The sequence below is a fragment of the Hyla sarda genome, chromosome 1 (assembly GCF_029499605.1).
Source record: "Hyla sarda isolate aHylSar1 chromosome 1, aHylSar1.hap1, whole genome shotgun sequence".
Taxonomy (NCBI): domain Eukaryota; kingdom Metazoa; phylum Chordata; class Amphibia; order Anura; family Hylidae; genus Hyla; species Hyla sarda.
The window spans coordinates 74,757,854-74,780,694 of NC_079189.1; the positions used below are offsets into that span (position 1 = coordinate 74,757,854).

Sequence of the window (22,841 nt, forward strand, 5' to 3'; positions counted from 1 at the left end):
AATAAGACAACATAGCAAATATAATAAATATAAAGTGACCACAAATTAAAAGTAGATAACCTGGATAAGTAAAAGCAAAGTAATGTTCAGATAAATACTGATCTGACAGTGTTCAGTAACCGTTACAAGTAAACTGTAACCCAGGTAAAAGTTTGTACTTTCCCTTTGAAATGTATAGGTTCACAGCGCTAGTTTTACAGTACAGTGGTCCCTCAACATACGATGGCAATCTGTTCCAAATGAACCATCGTTTGTTGAAACCATCGCTTGTTGAGGGATCCATGCAATGGAAAGAATAGGAAGTTATACTCATCTGTACCCGCCGCTCCGGACCGTCACCGCTGCCCTGGATGTCGCCATCCATCGCTGTCGCTGCATCCCCAGGGTGTCCCTGCCGCTCCGGACATCTCTGCTTCCCCGGGATCCTCGCTCTCTGTCGCCGCCATCATGTCACTACGCACGTCGCTCCTATTGGATGACGGGACGGTGTGAGCGGCGATGTGATGACGATGCAGGGAATCACGAATAGGATGCACCGGAGCCCCGAGGCCAGGTGAGTGATCGTCACCGCAGCACACGGGGCACCGTAAACGGCTATCCGGCGGCAGCTGAAGCAGTCTGCGCTGCCGGATAGCCGTTTATGCGATGGCCCCGACATACAAAAGCATCGTATATTGATGCTGCCTTCAACATGCGATGGCCTCTGTGAGGCCATCGCATGTTGAAATTATCGTATGATTGGGCCATCGTAGGTCAGGGGGTCACTAATGTATCCGGCCTGTGATGATTTGTAGCAATATCAAATAAGTCTGTAGTAACCCCTCGCTGGTGCGTGTATCAATCTTAGCTCCTATGGCAGGGAACCTGCTGCAGGAAACTCGGCCGTCTCGCAATAAAGCAGCAGTAATTAGGATTCGGTGGTTACAAAATGTAGTGCCGGAGTAAGTGAATAATGAAATAATGTGCCTTTAAGGGGTACTCCGGCGCTTAGACATCTTATCCCCTATTCAAAGGATAGGGGATAAGATGCCTGATCGCGGGGGTTCCACCGCTGGGGTGTGACCTTCCCGTTGTCAGTCACCATGGTTTCCATTTCCAGTTTTCGTAAGCCATGATTCGAATTTTAAAGAATGACTTCAAGCAGTTTCTCCCCAAGTGACTGTGTTTGCCAAGGCAAACCATGTGAAGAACATCATGACACCACCGTGCCCTGCACACATGGCATGCTGGAGGGGCACTGAGACTTGTCCGTGCAGTGGAGGCTGAGAACACGGTGGAGGATGAGGAGGCGCAGTCGCACACTGTCGCAGGACCAATGGCCTGAGACCGTGGAGGAGGAAGCGGTGTGACCTGTCCAAGTTGCTGTTGTGGCAGCGCAAAAACCACATTTACCCAGTGAGCCGTAAAGGGCATGTGTTGTCCCTGACCATAGTTACAGCTCCACATGTCGGCAATGCCACACACTTTGGGACACACCGACAGGCTCAAGGACTGGCCCACCTTCTGTTCCACATAATTGTGCAGGGCTGCTACTGCCTTTTTTGCAAAAAAATAAAGGCTTGGGATTCTCCATCTTGGCTCGGCATTAGCCATCAGTTCTCTGAAATGTGCAGAGTCCACTTGAACAGGAGCACATTCAGCTACTGAACCGTTTGATGAGTGGACGCATACTGCTGTCTCTTGAACATGGCTTCGCTGATGGATTGCTGGCAGAATGACCTGCTGGAGTGCCACTGGGTGATGCAGCAGGCTGGACCACCGCATCGAGCCACGGTTCTCCCAGGCCGCTTTATGGTGACGCTGCATATGTTGACGCAGGGTCGTGGTGCCTATATTGCGACCCTGGCCACGCATCAGCTTTTGCCAACAAATCTTGCATGGGGCCATGTTAACCTCCTCCGAATGCTTGATGATAAACTGCCACACTGCCAAGTAGCTGATTTCCCCCCCAACAGTCCGTACTGACTGACTGCTACTGCCGCCGACTACAGGAACCCCTGTTCCACTACGACCCGGGAAGGTAGGCTTCTCCAAAGCAGGTGGTCTAACCCAGGCATGTTTGGCTCCAGACTTCCCACTTCTGCCACCATGCTGACTCCCAACCATGGTACCACCTTGCTGGCTCAGCTGCTTCCTCACGGGCAACCTGCAACCCTCTTTTCCTGATGATGATAAAGCCCCTTCTGCACACGGCTCCCAAGTGCGATCTGCTTCATCATCATCGAATTGTGTCTGCACTTCACTGATGTCCTACTCAGGTTCCTCAACAGTGTCTGCTTTAGGAGCCTGAACGCTTGCAACACCACCTCCCACTCCACTCTCCTCATTACTAGTTGCCCGACTTGGCTGGGCAGTAGCTGCTGACTGTCCCCTAGTAGATCGTCCTCACTGAATAGTCCAGCTGAACCCACAGCATACGCTACTTCTGTGGGGGGGGGGGGGGTGAACAGCATAGGACAGAGGCAATTGGAGGACATGGACTGCTCCCATGCCAACTGAGGGTTATGTCCGAGGAATCACCGACTGTTGACTGAGGGTGTCAGATATCACTTACGATTAAGTGGATGAACGAGTTAACCAATCAGTGATGGTAGATGGGTTGTTGGTGGGGACACCACGTAGGTATAATTACAGTTTACACTTGTGAGAGGACAATATGCTCCACTACGCTTAATACTGTATTTGGCTCCAAAAGCAGGTGTGTAGTTTTGGCTGGCCTTTCAGAGTAACTAGGCCCTTATGACTTTAACAGGAACAAAGTCGTACACCACGTAGGTGTACGTACAATTTACACTTATGAAGGGAGGACAATACGCTCCACTATGCTTAAAACTATATTAGGCTACAAAAACAAGTATGTAGCTTTGGCTGGCCTTTCACAGTAACTAGGCCCAAATTAGGTTAACAGGAAAAAAATAAACTACACCACATAGGTGTAGGTACAGATTACACTTATGAGAGGAGGACAATACACTCCACTACAAACTGTATTAGGCTACAAAAACAAGTGCATAGCTTTGGCTGGCCTTTCACAGTAACTAGGCCCAAATTAGTTTAATAGGAAAAAAACACACACAACATAGGTGTACGTACTGTTTACACTTATGAGAGGAGGACAATAAACTCTGCTTAAAACTGTATTAGGCTACAAAAACAAGTGTGTGGCTTTGGCTGGCCTTTCACAGTAACATGCCAAAATTAGTTTGACAGGAAAAAAAATTGTACACCACCTTTGTACGCACAGGTTATGCTTATGAGAGGACAATACGCTTCGCTAAGCAACCTGTATTAGGCACTAAAAGCAGGTGACTTTGGCTTTTAGTGCACTGCTCACCCTAACTGGCCCCTATTAGCATTACAGTTGTTGTACACCCCAGTGCAGCAGTACAGAGTCACTGTGTAGCACCTTCCCTTTCAGTGCTTTTCTGCAGTGATTTGGGCTTGTAGTGAATTGCTGCTATAAAGCTGTTATTCTGTGCAACACACACACTGACCTCTCTCTCTCTGCAATAAAACACTCTTTCTGCAATAAAATGCGGAAATGGCAGGCTGCAGCAATGGCTGCCCATTATATAGGGCTGTGACATCACAGGGCTGGCTGGCTGGCTGCATGCTGCATGTGATTCAGGGTGATCCCGCCTACCCAGAGTTCCTTGCTCCATGTCTTCACATGTGGAGCCGCCATTTTAGATGCCATGGAGCCTGGACCACACTAAATGGAGTTTAATGAAGCGTTTTGTTTTATCGAATTCGGATTCCTTATGGATCAAATTTTTCATGAAATTCGTAACAAATTCAAATTCGTCAGATTCAATTTGCTCATCCCTAGTAACAATAATGCATTTTAACCAGGATATAGTGCCATAATAATAAATAAAATTTATATATCTGTCACTACGTAGGCTAACAACATGAAAGAGTGACAACTGAGCTGTTCAACCTTCAAGGGCCTCATAGCAGACATAGAGTTACCTCTAACTTTGTACATATGATTTCTGATATTCATATAACTTCTCCCACCATATGAAATATCACCATAGCTGTTTTTACACTTTAAATTATAAACCAGTTTATACTTTTAAGTTTTCCATCTCCCTATAAAGTTTCAACAGTTCTGTATTTGTTCTAATTTTTTATTATTATTATTATTATTGTAGTTGTGAAATACTTTTGAATTCTATCGGGAAGAAACATTCAAAACAAAATAAAGTGATTATTAAACTCTCAGCTCAGTAAATAACACCTAACGGATATTAATTCTTTCCAAATACGAAAAGCCCTCAAGGTTCAATAAACGTAATATAAAAAATGTAAAACTGCAGTAGTAGCTGGGGCTATGATGTTTTGCTTGCATAGATCAGCAGTTTTGAAGTTTAACTGGAACAAATCTCAAATCAGCACACTCCTGTTGTTTGTATAAGATGTATTTATTTATTTTTTTATATTTGTTTCAGTATTTATATAATATTATTGTTTTTCACAAGTAATTGATAATTCAATGCTGAATTATAATGTTCACATACAAAGTTTTCTTTAACAAATAACTGGCATACACAGAGTAAGGGATAGCTTGCAAAATATATAGGTCTTTCCAAACGGAAGCAGAGCAGGCATAGCGTTGTGACAATAACTATGATGGAAGTATGTAGACCATGCTCATTCTTTATAGACCTTGCCTACTTTTGAACTTCAAAATTGACATGGGAAAGGTTGTTGACACAATTCTAGTTCAAACAAGCAAATTGCATGGCTGTGAGTAGAGATGAAGCATAGTCAAGCAAGCAGAGGTAAATTAAACAAGGCTCAAAAAGGCAAGGGTTAAACATGGAAAATACCTTGAACTCTTAAGAAACAGACCCCCAACAGGACAATGGTCCCTATGGAACTGGAACTTCATTAGATTAGTTCAAGGAGTAGCAATGTCAAAACAAAAAAAAAGATGAACATGTTCAAAGGTCAGGAAAAAAGGTCAGGCCACAAAAGGGTTAACTTACAACATCACAGCAAAAAGACAGACAGGGTATGCACACATAAATGTAAAATCAAAATCAAACAAGCCAAGTCAGTACTGGTAAGAGTTTTAGTTCACAGTACAGATACACTAAGCAAGGAGGTAGTCAAAGAACAAGCCAAAGGTTAGGAGAACAGGATAATAAATGGAATTAAGGAGCTAGTACTAGGAATAAAATCTCTATGACAGGCAACATGCAGGGAACAACTGAGGTATTTATAGCCCACCGCCTTGGATGGTTGAAGAAACAGTTTGAACCCCATCTAATAAGTCCTTCAGAGGATCAGTCAAAAACTGGATTATGGTGTTGAAGTCAAGATAACCACTCAGACACTTGGCATTACCCTGATGATAATGTCCTGGGCAGGCTTGAAGCATATGGTTGTTTTGCCTACAAGAAAAGCATAGACCCTTGTTCCTCCTGAGGTTCCTACTCTCTTGAGATGTTGGAGTCCCACTTTGCATGGCTTCAATGTCAGGAACCAACCGAGGTAAGTACGTGAAGGATAGATTAAGAGAACAGCGAGAAGAATGATTAATCAATAAAGTAGAAGTAAAAGATCATTCATGCAGAGTCAGACAATCCAGGTGTTTGCTCTGGCCCATAGCTCCAGGTTACATTGCACCATAGGGCCAGGGATTATTATGAGATAGGGCCTGAGACTATTGATAGGAGTCAGTTTATTGGGAAGACTAGATGGGCCAAATAGCTTTTATCTGCCGAAACATTCTATGTTTTTATAGTAACAGTAACATAGTTTAATGTACAGGGTGAGCCATTTAAATGGATACACCTTAATAAAATGGGAATGGTTGGTGATATTAACTTCCTGTTTGTGGCACATTAGTATATGTGAGGGGGGAAACTTTTCAAAATGAGTGGTGACCATGGCAGACATTTTGAACTCTGACATTTTGAATCCAACTTTTGTTTTTTCAACAGGAAGAGGGTCATGTGACACATCAAACTAATTGGGAATTTCACAAGAAAAACAATGATGTGCTTTGTTTTAACATAACTTTATTCTTTCATGAGTTATTTACAAGTTTCTGACCACTTATAAAATGTGTGTAGGATTGTCAATGAACACTCTTCTTCCCCTCTTCACACACTGATAGCAACACCACAGGAGAAATGCTGGCACAGGCTTCCATTATCCGTAGTTTCAGGTGCTGCAGAATGGGCAAAACAAAAATTGGAATAGGACCCTCAGTTTACGCAGAAGATTTTGTTCAGTGATGAGGCAAACTTTTATGTGAATGGTGAAGTTAACAAACAAAACCACCGCTATTGGTCTTACACTAACCCACATTGAATAGATCCCTCCAAGACTGTTGGAACACAAAAATTGATGGTATGGTGTGGTATATGGGGTACAAAGATAGTGGGGCCATTCTTCATCAATGGAAACCTCAAGGCCACTGGAAATGTGAAATTGCTACATGATGATGTTTTTCCCTCTTTATGCACTGAAGCTGGCACATTCCCTGAGTTTTTCCAGCAAGATGGTGCACCACCACATTATGGGTGTCAGGCCCGAGCATTCCTAGATGAACAGTTTACATGAAAGTGGATTGGTCGTCGTGGCCCAGTTGAATGGCCCCCAAGGTCTACCAATCTGACCCCCTTAGACTTTTATCATTGGGGTCATCTATGCTTTGAAGATACGAGATGTGCAGCACCTGAAACTACGGATACTGGAAGCCTGTGCTAGCATTTCTCCTGTGGTGTTGCTCACAGTGTGTGAAGAGTGGGAGAAGAGGGTTGCATTGACAATCCAACACAATGTGCAGCACATTGAACACATTTTATAAGTGGTCAGAAACTTGTAAATAACTCATGAAAGAATAAAGTTCCGTTAATACCAAGCACATCATTGTTTTTCTTGTGAAATTCCCAATAGGTTTGATGTGTCACATGACCGTTTTCCTGTTGAAAAAACAAAAGTTGGATTCAAAATGGCCGACTTCAAAATGGCCGCCATGGTCACCACCCATCTTAAAAAGTTTCCCCCCTCACATATACTAATGTGCCAAAAACAGGAAGTTAATATCACCAACCATTCCCATTTTATTAAGGTGTATCCATATAAATGGCCCACCCTGTACTTAACAGTTAACTGTGTCTTTGTAGGAGGATGCATGGGGAATCACATGTGCACTTTGGTCAATCAGGGCCTCCCCCCCTGCTCAACCCAAGTCTCTCTAGACAGGAAGGAGATAGTGGGCCTCATTTACTAAGAGTGTCGGGTTTTTACTAGTGGGTAAAGCTGTTTCAGACTTGCAGGATTCCTCTTTATTTACTATAGGGAAAAGTCAGGAAATTTTTCTGACCAGCTTTTTCTAGGTGGAAAATTCCAGCCATTTAGCCACAGGATTTTCTGTGAATTCAATAGTAAATAGAAACTACGCCCCTTTTTTGGTCAACCACACCTCTCTGTGACATACCACGCCCCTTTTTCAGCTTTTCACAGTGCAATGTCTGGTTTGTCGGGTTAACCTGGCGCACACTGGCACAGACTGGTGCAGACATATCTCAGACACTCTGCGCCAAGAAAACCCAACAAAAACTTAGCAATTTCAGCTTAGTAAATGAGGTCCAGTGAGTTAGTTAGTAAGTCCAGTATGAGGAGAACGTGAAGCATCACTGTAGCATACCTGCCCCATACCTCTAATGGGGACAGGTTCCTTGTCTATCCCTTAGTCTACTTTTCCAGAGTGGCTGTCTGCCCGCATACAGATCCAGCCAACCAGGTCGTCAGTCAAGTTCAAGTCAGCTTTAGGGGGTAAAATGCCATAGAGCCGTTGGGCCCCATAGCAACCAAAGGATAAAGTGAATGAAGATCCTCCAGCCACTTCTGTCCAAACAAGTTCACCCTGGTGGTAAGCACAAAACCAGGAACTTGTAACTATAAGAAGAAGTAAATGAAGTTGCACTCACCCGAATATATCTTCAGCACTTCAGAGACTTTTATTCCTAAGACATAGCAGTGAAAACAAACAAAATAAATTTCCATACCGGGAAGCGAGAGCCGGCATGCTCTCAGACGCGGTGCACACCAATGAGAGGCATTGCAATTCAAAGACTTAGTGAACTTCTCTCCTTTTTTATCTGCTTTCAGGTGTGATTTTTATATTGTCCACGCCTGTTACTTCCACAGGTAAGTTTAAAGGAGCATCACATGCTTGAAACAATCTTATTTATTCACAATTTTTAAAGGGTGCCAATAATTCTGTCCAGCCCATTTTTGGAGTTTGGTGTGACATTATGTCCAATTTGTTTTTTTTTCTCTCCCTTTTTTGGTTTAGTTCCAATATAGACCAAGGGAATAAACAGGTGTATAGCAAAACATGTGTTACTCCTTTTCTGTGAGAAATACCTAATTTTCTAGAAAAATTTCAGGGGTGCCAACATTTACGGCCATGACTGTACATATATATATATATATATATATAGTTAAATAAATTACATAAGAGAAGAATGAATTCATTTACATAATTTGTGGCATGTTGTATTACTTGCTTAATTTCCATTTTTGCCTAGAATTTCTGCATTAAACACACAAATGTGATCTTCTGCATCTATCTGCCGCCTGGTTTCAGGATGAATGCATTCAATAGGTTCAAGAGGCTTTGTTGAGCAAAACTATGAATTATTCTGACTTTATAAGGTTTCATTAGTCAAAGGAGCATTCAAATGTTTTAAATTCCTCTTAAGTTGGCTCACAGTGACATTTTCAGGGAAGACATTTAACAGTCACAGAAATAACTGTTGACACGTAAGCAGGCAAATGATCCTTGAAGTGTTTCAATCAACTATGAAATAAACAAATGTGTTATATGGCAACATTAAATTGGTTTAAATGTACTATTACGGTTGAAAAACAAAAAAAAGACATTGCAAATACTGAGAGCTTGTTTAAGGGGGTGGAAAACTTGGAAAAAGGCCATAGGCCTCTGTTCCTGAGGAGCCCAAAGACTGAGCTGGAAATTTATTGCAGTGTTCTTTACACTGTATTATTTGGATACTGTGTACTGACACTGTTAAAGGGGAACTCTTTTTTTTTATTTTATTTTATTTTTTTTGACAAATCAACTGGAGCCAGAAAGTTAAATAGATTTGTAAATTACTTCTATTTAAAAATCTTAACCCTTCTAGTACTTATCAGCTGCTGTATACTACAGAGAAATTTGTGAATTTCTTTTCTGCCTGACAACAGTGCTCTCTACTGACACCTCTGTCTGTGTCTGGAACTGTCAGGTTAGAAGCAAATCCCCATAGAAAACCTCCTGTTCTGGACTGTCCTGACACAGACAGAGATGTCAGTAGAGAGCACTGTTGTCAGGCAGAAAAGAAATTCATAAATTTATCTGTAGTATATCTGTAGTATATAGCAGCTGATAAGTACTAGAAGGGTTAAGATTTTTAAATAGAAGTAATTTACTGTTTAACTTTCTGGCACCAGTTGATTTGTCAAAAAAAAATTTCCGCCGAAGTTCTCCTTTAAGGCACTGTATGGCCATATTGCTCAGGCACTAAATGGCTTGTTGTGTTATTTGCATTTTATAAAAGTATTAAATAATGTATAGAACATACATGCAAATGAGGACAATGGTCTTATCATGAAAAGTGGGGGTAATGGGGCAGTGGAATTTTACTTATTGCCATAAGATTAATGAAAAATTGAACTTTCAATTGAACCAAGAGTGAGAAAATTGTCAATTGTCTTGTCTTATAGTACCAACTGAGATATTTTACCTGCTGTATGTGCTCTTAAATACAAAAACATAAAAATGGCCCTTTTCACAGTGACAACTGGAAATGCAGCAATATTGGTAGTCATTTTAAAGCTTCTAATAAATTAAAGTGGTACTGTCATTTAGAAAACTTTTGAGACATGTCAAAGCTTCTGAGACATGCAGACATGTCAAAAGTTTTGATTTGCTATAATTGGTTATTTATTTTTATAGTGCCCTTAGTTCAAGGGCACTGTACATAGGATAAAGGATTAAAATACATATCATAAACACAATAAAAGTATAATGAATGTGAAACAGAATAAATGACAGACTGATATAAAGGGAGAGAGGTACCTGTCTGTGAGGGCTTACAGTCTACAGGGGTGGGGGGTCAGCTGGCCATCAGGGAGCAGTAATTGGGGTGATCCAGGATTAGAAAAACAGATGATTTTGTCCAAAAATAGCACAAGGTTATTGCTTTTTACATTTCTTAAATGGGCACTCTCATTAAAATAAACTTTTAATATGACACTCCTTATCTGAAAAAAAATAAATGTTCCTAGTATATTTGTGTTAAAAAATATGTCATTAAATATGTTTTTTTAATTTTGAAATGCCGGTCGCTAGGGGTCTTTCTACTGGTTAAGACTGCATTTTCATCCCCTTGCACGCACTGAGTTTGGACTTCTGCTGGCCAGGTAGAAGTCCAAACTCAGGAAATGCAGTCTGGACATAGATCACTCTCTGCCTGTATATGAAAAAGGCAGAGAGCAACGTACACACACCCAATTTTCATATTCCCGCCTCTGCCTCCTGATACACTGAGCCCAGGGAGAGCAGCATAGATGAAAAAGGGTGGAAATGAGTGCTGGCAGGCTTCAGATGGTGTCGCCCCTTCCTCCCTCACACAAGCCTCAGAGACTGAGCAGACTGACAGGCCTGAATAAAGGTACAAAGGGGTATTTTTAATTTTATAAAAAGGCAGCGTTAGGGTCTAGATGAGTCAGGGACAGATGCTGTAGGGATTTAGGGACAGATTAATTCATGAGAGGTACTCTTTAATGGCTGCTGAGAGCCCAATGTGTGGAGATAGTGAGGTCCAGCTTATAGGGGAAGCACAAGAGAAATCTTAAAGGGCTATTCCAGGAAAAAAACTTATTTATTTTTTTTTTTTGTATCTACTGGCTCCAGAAAGTTAAACAGATTTGTAAATTACTTCAATTATTATCAGCTGCTGAAGCTGAGTTGTTGTTTTCTGAATGGCAACATGCTCTCTGATGACATCTCTGCTTGTCTCGGGAACTGCACAGAGTAGAAGAGGTTTGCTATGGGGATTTGCTTTTAAACTGGGCGGTTCCCGGGACACGTGTCATCAGAGAGCACTTAGACAGAAAAGAACAACTCAACTTCAGCAGCTCAGAAGTACTGAAGGGATTAAGATTTTTTTTTTAAATAGAAGTTATTTACAAATCTGAAAAAAGTAGAAAAAGGCCAGCACGGCTGAATGAAATCTTCAAAACTTTATTTACGAATCCTCGTTAAAAACCTTCATGGTGGCAGAAAGACAGGGACATATACAAAAGTAGAAAAAATGGCACATGGAAAAACAGTCCCAAACAAGGCTGACGCGTTTCAGGTTGCTATACCCTTACTCATAGCTTGCCAATACTCAAATGAGAACGCCTTATATACTACAAGGCCATCCCTTCCATTAGGAAGGGGAGGGACATCTTATGTCAGTGTGCAATCCAACACAAGTAAAACCAGGAAAATACATGCATCATTAAAAAACTCACATATAAAATCCAATAGGACTATATAACAGCTATGAGAAACAAAACAAATAATGAACTTTTTAGTAATGTAGTATTAAATCCGTCTTATTATTCAGGCCATGCGGATGTGTGCAATTCAACAAATAAATCCACATAATCTCTCTATTGTGAAGAATACGTATAAGATCACCTCCTCTTTTGCTTCTTTTGATTTTTTCAATACCATAAAAACGCAAGGACGATATGTCTGAATTATGTTTTAGAAAAAAATGTTTTGAGACATTAGACATGCTAGGTAACAAAGGACCTGCAGCGTGGATTGTGAACAAACATCTACCTCTACTGGCAGCAGATCCAGTAGTAGGAGAAATTATTAAACCAGGGGTCCGTTTTCTGCCCGACGTGCTCCAACTCTATCAAGCCTGCTTGTTCCTAGTATGGTTTGCGTAGAGGAGGAGCAGTCAACCTGGCTGACAATTAAAGGCTTTCATAAGTGCGGTAACACAAGGTGTGTGGTGTGCCCCTATGCAACAAAGGGCAATAAAATAGAAGGTACAATAGATGGTAAAATCCATATGATTCGCGAGTTTATTAACTGTGATAGTACCCTCGTTATGTATAGAGTCACCTGCACTACTTGTAAAATGGATTATGTAGGTAGCACTAAACGCACTTTAAAAAAGAGAATGCAGGAGCATATCAGGCACGCTGCAGGTCCTTTGTTACCTAGCATGTCTAATGTCTCAAAACATTTTTTTCTAAAACATAATTCAGACATATCATCCTTGCGTTTTTATGGTATTGAAAAAATCAAAAGAAGCAAAAGAGAAGGTGATCTTATACGTATTCTTCACAATAGAGAGATTATGTGGATTTATTTGTTGAATTGCACACATCCACATGGCCTGAATAATAAGACGGATTTAATACTACATTACTAAAAAGTTCATTATTTGTTTTGTTTCTCATAGCTGTTATATAGTCCTATTGGATTTTATATGTGAGTTTTTTAATGATGCATGTATTTTCCTGGTTTTACTTGTGTTGGATTGCACACTGACATAAGATGTCCCTCCCCTTCCTAATGGAAGGGATGGCCTTGTAGTATATAAGGTGTTCTCATTTGAGTATTGGCAAGCTATGAGTAAGGGTATAGCAACCTGAAACGCGTCAGCCTTGTTTGGGACTGTTTTTCCATGTGCAATTTTTTCTACTTTTGTATATGTCCGTGTCTTTCTGCCACCATGAAGGTTTTTAACGAGGATTCGTGAATAAAGTTTTGAAGATTTCATTCAGCCGTGCTGGCCTTTTTCTACTTTTTTCTGCTTTGGTTGGAGGTAGCCGTGCACGCCCCAGGTGAGCTGAGACTCTTTTTCTCTTTTGTTGTTATCATTAACAAATCTGTTTAACTTTCTGGAGCCAGTTGATATATATAAAAAAAAGTTTTTTCCTGGATAACCCCTTTAAAGACAGTTGTGAGAGGTGCTAGTAAGGGGAGAGCACAGGTGAAGGTCTTGAAAAGGATTGGAGATTATGCGTGGAATGGTATTAGGAGCTCAGTTAAGTACAGTTGTGGGTATAGATGAGCGAACTTTAAAAAAATTTGATTCGGACGAATTGCTTAATTTTTCAAAGAAAATTTGGCTGCTCCAAATTTATTTGCAGCAAATCTATATTAAAAACGGCTGTTTCTGGACTACCGAGAGCCTTAATAGGGGTGTAAAACATTTTGCTTTGTTATAACACGCATATGGAGTGTGCTGGGGTTATTCAGTATGACATGCAAATTACAGGCCTCCCTTTTAGTATCACTGCCGGAGAGCGGCACAATAACAGAGCCTGGAGGTGGCATCAGTATGAGGACAACATGTAGTGGCTGAATGACACAGTGTGGAGGTGTTGGCAGCATGAGGAGACCATGTAGTGGCTGAATGACACAGCGTGAAGGTGTTGGCAGCATGCGGAGACCATACAGTGGTTGAATACGTTTGTATAGAAAAAAAAGCCAACTGGCACCAAAAAGCCTTAGCAATAATGTGGAACAATGTCTAGGATCTGCGGTGGGGAGGACCAGATATGTTGTAGTAGTGGAGGTGCTAACAGAGTAACAAGTCATTCATGAAAAACGAGTAGTGAAAAGGAGTACTTTGCACTCACCATAAATCACAGCAGGTTTTTCTTTTAAATCATGGTTTATTCATCGTGAGTTCCAAGGTTCTTTACAAGCAGGCAGGAGGGAAGGGAGGAGAGCGGGCATCAGCTCTGTGGAGCTGACCGAGTGCGACGAGTCGTTTTGCAGGAGAACTGCTTGATCACGCTACTCAGGATGAGTCAGACATCAGCTTATATATGGGGTGTGGGTGACTCACATAAGATTTACCGGAACCTGTCAAGGTGATGTGTGTAAACTCTCAGATTAAGTTGTGGACAGCATGTATGTGTGCAACTTAAAAAAAGGGCAGATATAAACATCAAGACATGTGGCTGAATCGCTGGAACTGTGGGTATAACATCATTCAAGTACCCAGAGTAAACAGCTAAATTTACAAATAATTTCGATGTAGTAAGGTGTCAGCCACAATGCGCAAGGAGGAAATAGTTAATTAGCATAAAATGAGCCTTAGTTAGGGATAGTAGAGAAATTATTTTTGGGTGAATGGGACAGCATCATAGGTAAGATCAAGCAGATAACAGCATAACGGCACGTGCATCACAAAATGTAATAGAGGTTATAACAAAAAAATATGGATTATGAAAGAAAACGGAAGATCCTGAAAGTTAAGGTCCAGAGGAAAGAGAGACAAAGCAACAGATAAATTAACAATAAAAAATAGACAAAAGGACAGCCGAAGGTTCAAATGCAAGCATTCAGTTCATGTTTCTCATTTAAGCCAAGACCCTCTGTGGCTCTTTATTTCGAGATCCAGATGGCTTCTTTTTGGTGCAAGGTATTTTCCTTTGTCTTTCCTGGGTATTGGTGCAGGACACGCTCGATCGCTAGAAATTTGAGGCAGGTAAAATCTCCAGAGTGGACACTGCGGACATGCTCGGATAGTTTTGGTTCTCCAGTGCCTAATCTTGAGTGCCATGAATGTTCTCAGAACCTTGTGAACAGGGCACGGATAATGGAGCCCACGTAAAGTAATTTGCACGGGCATAGGATGGGATAGACTACGAAGTTTGTTCTGCATGTTATCAGATCTTTCACATGTACATTGGTGCCTCCAATGCAATAATTTCTTCCATTGAGGCAGTGAGAGCAGTAGGAGCAGTTGCCACATTTAAATTTACCGGAGGGGGAAGAAAAGATAAGCCAGTCAGATTTTGGGGTGCTAGAGGAGAATGTGCTTCTTACTAAATAATCTTTAATAGTTTTATTCTTTATGTAGGCGAAGATAGGTTTATTCTTCGCTACATCGTGGAGATCAGGATCCTCTTCCAGTAGATACCAATGTTTAAAGACAGTCATTTTCAGTAAACTGGAGATGTTATTGTATTTAAAGGGAAAAAAATGAAGTATTTCGATTTATCAGGGCAAGTGTGCCTTTTTTCTTTATTCACCAAAGATGAACGTGATTTTCCTTTAATGCGCTCCAAAAAAGAGGATGAGCAACCTGCCTTACTGGGCTCGCTTGGATTCAGCGCACATTTTGCTAGCAACCCCTCAGACACTTCGGATTTAGCACTCCTCCTTAGTTTGCAGAATCCTGATGTAGCTAATTCTGATGAGGAAGAAACCACCATCTTGGAAACTTTCCACATTTTCACCACCACTACTCAGTGGCAGCAACCTGGAAAAATTTAAAGATGCAGTTACCAGGGATATGAAAGCCCTCTTGTACTCGAGTCCCTCACAGAGCCTCACTGCCAAAGAAAAAAAGACACTAAAATGGCTTAAGGAGAGACCAGATATTGTCATAAAAAAGGCTGATAAAGGCAACAGTATAGTTATTCTCTCGAAGCATCAGTATCAGAAGGAGGCCCACAGACAACTGTCTGACATTAGGACCTACGTAAAAATAACCCATGATCCCACACAAAAGGTCTTATCAAATTTAAGAACCTTCCTTAGACAAAAAGTGTAGATCGGCCTCATTTCAAGAAGGAGAGAAGAAAAACGTATTCCTGACACTCCACGCAAGCCACAATGGTACTATCTACCCAAAGTGCACAAATCCCTGGAGCAACCTCCAGGGCGCCCGATATTCTCAGGCAATGGCTGGGTAATCAAGTACCTTTCACAATACGTGGATTGGCTATTGCGTCCTCTTCTGCCCAACATCCCTTCTTACCTGAAGGATACGGAGGCCTTTCTTGATTTGTTACAGGACATGTTCATAGAAAAATACAAACTGGAAACCACAGATGTCGAGTCTTTATATTCCCTGATCCCACAAGAATTGGGTGTCAATACCGCAAGAGAATTCTTAACGGCTGCGGGGAAGTCTTCCTCCTACTGTGACTTCGTAACAGAAGCCCCAGCCTTTGTCCTAGAGAACAATTATTTTCAGTTCGACGGGGTCTGGTAAAAGAAATGGGCGGGTACAGCCATGGGGACCCCAGTCTCCTGTACCCTGGCTAACATCTTTTTGGCAACACTAGAACACAAGAAGCTCAAAACATCTACTCGTCATCCAACAAGCACACAAGAGCAATAAAACTTTACCTCAGATATGTGGACAACATCTTTCTGCTTTGGGACAGTGGTGAAGAATGCTTTAGATCTTTTGTTGCAGACTTAAATGATAAAAACAAAATGAACATGCACTTTACCTCCTCCTTTCACCATAAAGAAATAACATTTCTGGGTGTCGTGGTCTCTCTAGAGAATAATCAAGTAGCAACTGAGGGTTACAGGAAATCTTTGTCCCCTATGCTATATTTGCATCATGACAGTTTCCATCCCGAATATACTAAGGCACCTCTACCATATAGCCAACTATTGCGCCTTAAAAAAATAAATAGTGATCCCTCGATTTTCCAAGACCAGGCAGACCAGCTAATAGAACACTTACATGAGAGGCGCTACCCCAGAAAAGTGACCGAAAGAGCCATGGAGCGCATTATAGGAAAATCACGTTCCTCTTTGGTGAATAAAGAAAAAAGGCACACTTGCCCTGATAAATCGAAACGCTTCATTTTTTCCTTAAAATTCAGTAACATGTCTGGTTTACTGAAAAAGACTGTTCTTAAACATTGGTATCTACTGGAACAGGATCCTGATCTCAACGATGTAGCAAAGAATAAACCTATCTTCGCCTACATAAAGAATAAAACTATTAAGAATTATTTAGTAAGAAGCACATTCTCCTCTAGCACCCCGAAATCTGACTAGCTTACCTCTTCTTCCCCCTCCGGTAACTTTAAATGTGGCAACTGCTCCTACTGCTCTCACTCCCTCAATGGAAGAAATTATTGCATTGGAGGCCTCAATGTACATGGGAAAGATCTGATAACATGCAGAACAAACTTTGTAGTCTACTCCATCCTGTGCAAATTACTTTACGGGGGCTCCACTATTTGTGCCCTGTTCGCAAGGTTCAGAGAACATTTACGGCACTCAAGATTAGGCACTGGAGTACCAAAACTATCCGAGCACGTCCGCAGTGTCCACTCTGGAGATTCTACCTGCCTAAAATTTTTAGGGATCGAGCGTGTCCTGCACCAATACCCAGGAAAGACAAAGGAAAATACCTTGCGCCAAAAAAGAAACCATCTGAATCTCGAAATAAAGAGTCACAGAGGGTCTTGGCTTAAATGAGAAACATGAACTGAATGCTTGCATTTGAACCTTCGGCCGTCCTTTTGTCTATTTTTTATTGTTCATTTTTCTGTTGTTTTGTCTCTCTTCCCTCAGGACCGTGACTTTCAGGATGTTCCGTTTTCTTTCATAAACCATAATTTTTTGTTATAACCTCTTTTCCATTTCGTGATGCACGTGCCGTTTATGCTATCTGCTTGATCTTACCTATTATGCTGTCCTATTCAACCAAAAAAATTTTCTCTACTATCCCTAACTAAGGCTCATTTTATGCCGTTTATTACCTATTTCCTCCTTGCGCATTGTGGCTGACACCTTACTACATCAAAATTATTTGTAAATTTAGCTGTCTACTCTGGGTACTTGAATGATGTTATACCCCCAGTTCCGGCGATTCAGCCACATGTCTTGATGTTTATATCTGCCCTTTTTTTTAAGTTGCACACATACATGCTGTCCACAACTTTATCCGAGAGTTTACAAACATCACCTTGACAGGTTCCGGCGCTGACAGAGCTGATGCCCGCTCCCCTCCCTTCCCTCCTGCCTGCTTGTACAGCACCTTTGAACTCACGATGAATAAACCATGATTTAAAAGAAAACCTGCTGTGATTTACGGTGAGTGCAACATCCTCCTTTTCACTACTCTATGTGGCTGAATGACACAGCATGGAGGTGTTGGCAGCATGAGGAGACCATATATTGGCTGACTGACACAGTTTGGATGTGGCTGAAGCATGAGGAAACCATATAGTGGCTAAATGACACAGTGTGGAGGTGTTGGCAGCATGAGGAGACCATATAGTTGCTGAATGACACAGCCTGGAGCTGGCAGCAACATGAGTAGACACTAGGGCTTCTCAATCCCTAAGATAAAAAGATGAATTTTGAAATTTTAATTGAAGATTTACGGTAGCTAGTGCTATCATAACAATTATTAGGCCCAGGTCCAGGCCCAGCAGCACCAGTAAACCCTATATTGGCTGAATGACACAGCCTGGGGATGGCTTAATAATAAGGAGACCATATAGTGGCTGAATGACACAGCCTGGAGTTGACTGAAGCATGATGAGACTATATAGTGGCTGAATGACACAGCTTAGATGTGGCTGAAGCATGAGGAGACCATGTAGTGGCTGGATGATACAGCGTGGACGTGTTGGCAGCATGAGGAGATCATATAGTGGCTAAATGACTCAGCGTGGAGGTGTTGGCAGCATGAGGAGACCATATCATTTCTGAATGACACAGCCTGGAACTGGCAGAGTAGACACTAGGGTTCACAATCCCTAAGATTAAAATATGAATTTTGAAATTTAAATTGAAGATTTATGGTAGCACTAGTGCTACTATAAATTTTTTTTGGCCCAGGCCCAGCAGCATCAGTAAACCATAAATTGGTTGAATGACACAGCCTAGAGGTGGTTGAAGCATGAGGAGACCATATAGTGGCTGAATGACATAGTCTAGAGTTGACTGAAGCATGAGAAGACCATATAGAGGCTGAATGGCACAGCGTGGAGTTGGCAGAAGCATGAGGGGACAATTGAAATTTAAGATTTTTAAAAATAAATTTAAGAATTTTAAATTGAATTTGAGGATTTTGAAATTAAAATTTTAACTCCCAAGTTTTAGTGTATCGGGCCCCTGCATGTTGGTACAAAGGACCAAATATATCAAGGAGTCACAAGTCACATGGAAGCACAATGAAAGAGCCTGGAGGTGACATCAGTATGAGGAGACCATAAAGTGGCTGAATGACTGCCTGGAGTTTGTGGCAGCATGGGGAGACCATATAGTGTCTGAATGGCACTGCCTGGAGTTGTCTGAAGCATGAGGAGACCATATAGTGTCTGAATGGCACAGCCTGGAGGTGGCTGAAACATGAGGAGGCCATTTAGTGTCTGAATGTGTTTGAAATTTAAATTGAAAATTTATGGAAGCTAGTGCTACCATAATTTTTTTAAGGCCCACATGCAGGCTCACCAGCATCTGTAAACCATATATTGGCTGAATGACAAAGCCTGGAGGTGGCTGAAGCATGAGGAGACCAGAAATGATATGGTCTCCCCATGGTGTAATCTACAGACCCCCTAATATCACTGAAGAGATAGAAGTTCGGCTTCATAAACAAATAGAGAGGGCCGCCCGGGCAGGTACAGTGGTAATAATGGGAGATTTTAACTATCCAGATATAGATTGGGGTCCGGGGTTGGCTAAAACTACAAAGGGGCGACAATTCCTAAATTTATTGCAGGATAATTTTATGGGCCAGTTTGTGGAGGACCCAACAAGAAGTGATGCCTTGTTGGATCTGATCATTTCCAACAACGCAGAGCTGGTTGGTAATGTAACTGTGCGGGAAAACCTTGGTAATAGCGACCACAATATAGTTACTTTTGACTTAAAATGTAGAAAACAAAGACAGGCGGGGAAGGCAAAAACATATAACTTTAAAAAGGCAAATTTCCCTGGGCTGAGGGCTGCACTACAGGACATAGACTGGGGGGAGGTGTTGTCAAATACTGATACAGAAGGTAAATGGGACATCTTTAAATCAACTCTAAATAACTATACAGCTAAATATATACCAAAGGGGAACAAATATAAACGATTAAAACTAAATCCTACATGGCTGACACATGATGTTAAAAGAGCAATAAACAACAAAAAAATAGCCTTAAAAAAATACAAATCTGATGGGTCAGCTATAACATTTAAACAGTACAAGGAGCTTAATAAAATCTGTAAAAATGTAATAAAAACAGCAAAAATTCAAAATGAGCGACAGGTGGCCAAAGAAAGCAAAACTAATCCTAAATATTTTTTTAGATATATAAATGCAAAAAAACCAAGGACAGAGCATGTAGGACCCCTTAATAATGATAATGGGGAGGTTGTCACAGGCGATCAAGAGAAGGCGGAGCTACTGAATGGGTTCTTTAGTTCTGTATACACTATGGAAGAAGGAGCTGACATTGGCCAGGTCAGTGCTGGTAACACATCATGTAATGTACTGAACTGGCTTAATGTAGAGATGGTACAAGGTAAGTTAAGGGATATAAATGTAAGCAAATCCCCAGGACCGGATGGACTACACCCAAGAGTTCTTAGAGAGGTAAGTTCAGTAATATTTGTACCCCTGTTCATGATATTTAGAGATTCTCTGGTGTCTGGTATTGTGCCAAGGGACTGGCGCAAGGCGAATGTGGTGCCAATCTTCAAAAAGGGCTCTAGGTCTTCCCCAGGAAACTATAGTCCGGTAAGTTTAACGTGCATTGTGGGTAAATTGTTTGAAGGACTTATAAGGGATTACATACAGGAATACATAGGGGATAATTGTATTATAAGTGATAGCCAGCATGGGTTTACTAAGGATAGAAGTTGTCAAACCAATCTAATTTGCTTTTATGAAGAGGTGAGTAGAAGCCTTGACAGAGGAATGGCTGTAGATATAGTGTTTCTGGATTTTGCTAAAGCGTTTGATACTGTCCCTCATAGACGTCTGACAGGTAAGTTAAGGTCTTTGGGTTTGGAAATTTTAGTTTGTAACTGGATTGAACACTGGTTCATGGATCGTACCCAGAGAGTGGTGGTCAATGATTCGTGCTCTGATTGGTCCCCGGTTATTAGTGGTGTACCCCAAGGTTCAGTACTGGGCCCGCTGTTGTTTAATTTATTTATCAATGATATAGAGGATGGTATTAACAGCTCTGTTTCTATCTTTGCAGATGACACCAAGCTTTGTAGCACAGTACAGTCTATAGAGGATGTGCATAAGTTACAAGATGACTTGGATAGACTAAGTGTCTGGGCATCCACTTGGCAAATGAGGTTCAATGTGGATAAATGTAAAGTTATGCATCTGGGTACTAATAACCTGCATGTGTCATATGTCTTAGGGGGGATTAAACTGGCAGAGTCACTGGTAGAGAAGGATCTGGGTGTACTTGTAGATCACAGACTACAGAATAGCAAGCAATGTCAGGCTGCTGCTTCCAAAGCCGGCAGGATATTGTCATGTATCAAAAGAGGCATGGACTCAAGGGACAGGGACATAATACTCCCCCTTTATAAATCATTGGTACGGCCTTACCTGGAATATGCTGTTCAGTTTTGGGCACCTGTCCATAAAAGGGACACTGCGGAGTTAGAAAGGGTGCAGAGACGCGCGACTAAACTAATATGGGGCATGGAACATCTTAGCTATGAGGAGCGATTAAAGGAGTTACAATTGTTTAGTCTTGAGAAGAGACGTTTAAGGGGGGATATGATAAACGTATATAAGTATATTAATGGCCCATACAAAAAATATGGAGAAAAACTGTTCCAGGTTAAACCCCCCCAAAGGACGAGGGGGCACTCCCTCCGTCTGGAGAAGAAAAAGTTTAGTCTCAAGGGGCGACACGCCTTCTTTACCGTGAGGACTGTGAATTTATGGAACGGTCTACCTCAGGAACTGGTCACAGCAGGAACAATTAACAGCTTTAAAACAGGATTAGATACATTCCTGGAACAAAATAAGATTAATGCTTAGGAAGAAATATAAAATCTCATCCCTTCCCCAATATCGTGCCACACCCCTACCCCTTAATTCCCTTGTTGAACTTGATGGACATATGTCTTTTTTCGACCGTACTAACTATGTAACTATGTAACTATGTAACTATATAGTGGCTGAATGACAGCGTGGAGGTGTTGGCAGCATGAGGAGACCATATAGTTGCTAATTGACACAGTGTGAAGGTGTTGGGAGCTTGAGGAGACCATATAATTGCTGAATGACACAGCCTGGAGCTGGCAGCAGCATGAGTAGACACTAGGGCTTCACAATCCCTAAGAATTAAAGATGGATTTTGAAATTTAATTTGAAGAATTATGGTAGCTAGTGCTACCATAAAAAATTTTAGGCCCAGGCCCAGCAGCATCAGTAAACCATATATTGGCTGAATGACACAGCCTTTAGGTGGCTGAAACATGAGGAGGCCATTTAGGTTCCGAATGGCACAGCCTGGATTTGGCAGAAGCATGAGGAGACCATTGAAATTTAAGATTTTTAAATTTAAGATATTGAAATTGAGGATTTTGAAATTGAAATTTTAACTCCAAATTTTAGTGTCCCGGGCCCCGGCATATGGGTTCAAAGGACCAAATTTAACAAGAAGTCACATGTCACATGGCAGCAAAATGACAGAGCCTGGAGGAGGCGTCAGTATATGGAGACCATATAGCGACGTAAGGGCTGCCTGAAGTTTTTGGCAGCATGGGGAGTCCATATAGTGTCTTAATGGCACAGCCTTGAGTTGGCTGAAGCCTGAGGAGACCATACAGTGGCTGAATGGCACAGCCTGGAGTTTGTAACAGCATGAGCAGACCATATATTGGCTGAATTGCACAGCCTGAAGTTGGCTGAAGCATGAGGAGACAGTATAGTGGCTGAATGAGACAGCCTGGAGGTCGCAACCGCATCAGGAGTCCTGAAAGTTACCCTAATGCAGAGGAATTTCTGAACCTGGGGACCAGCACCTTAATTATGTTTTGCAATATCCATGGC

General features: G+C 41.5%; 1 long non-coding RNA gene across 1 annotated transcript; it reads right to left on the bottom strand.

Annotated features, from left to right (window-relative positions):
- Positions 1–4,422: 4,422 nt before the first annotated feature.
- Positions 4,423–13,817, bottom strand: LOC130301374 (uncharacterized). The gene is made up of 3 exons (XR_008851985.1): positions 13,684–13,817; positions 7,953–7,988; positions 4,423–5,478 (listed from the first exon to the last, which is right to left on the bottom strand). It is a non-coding gene; the product is annotated as an uncharacterized LOC130301374 (long non-coding RNA).
- Positions 13,818–22,841: the final 9,024 nt, after the last annotated feature.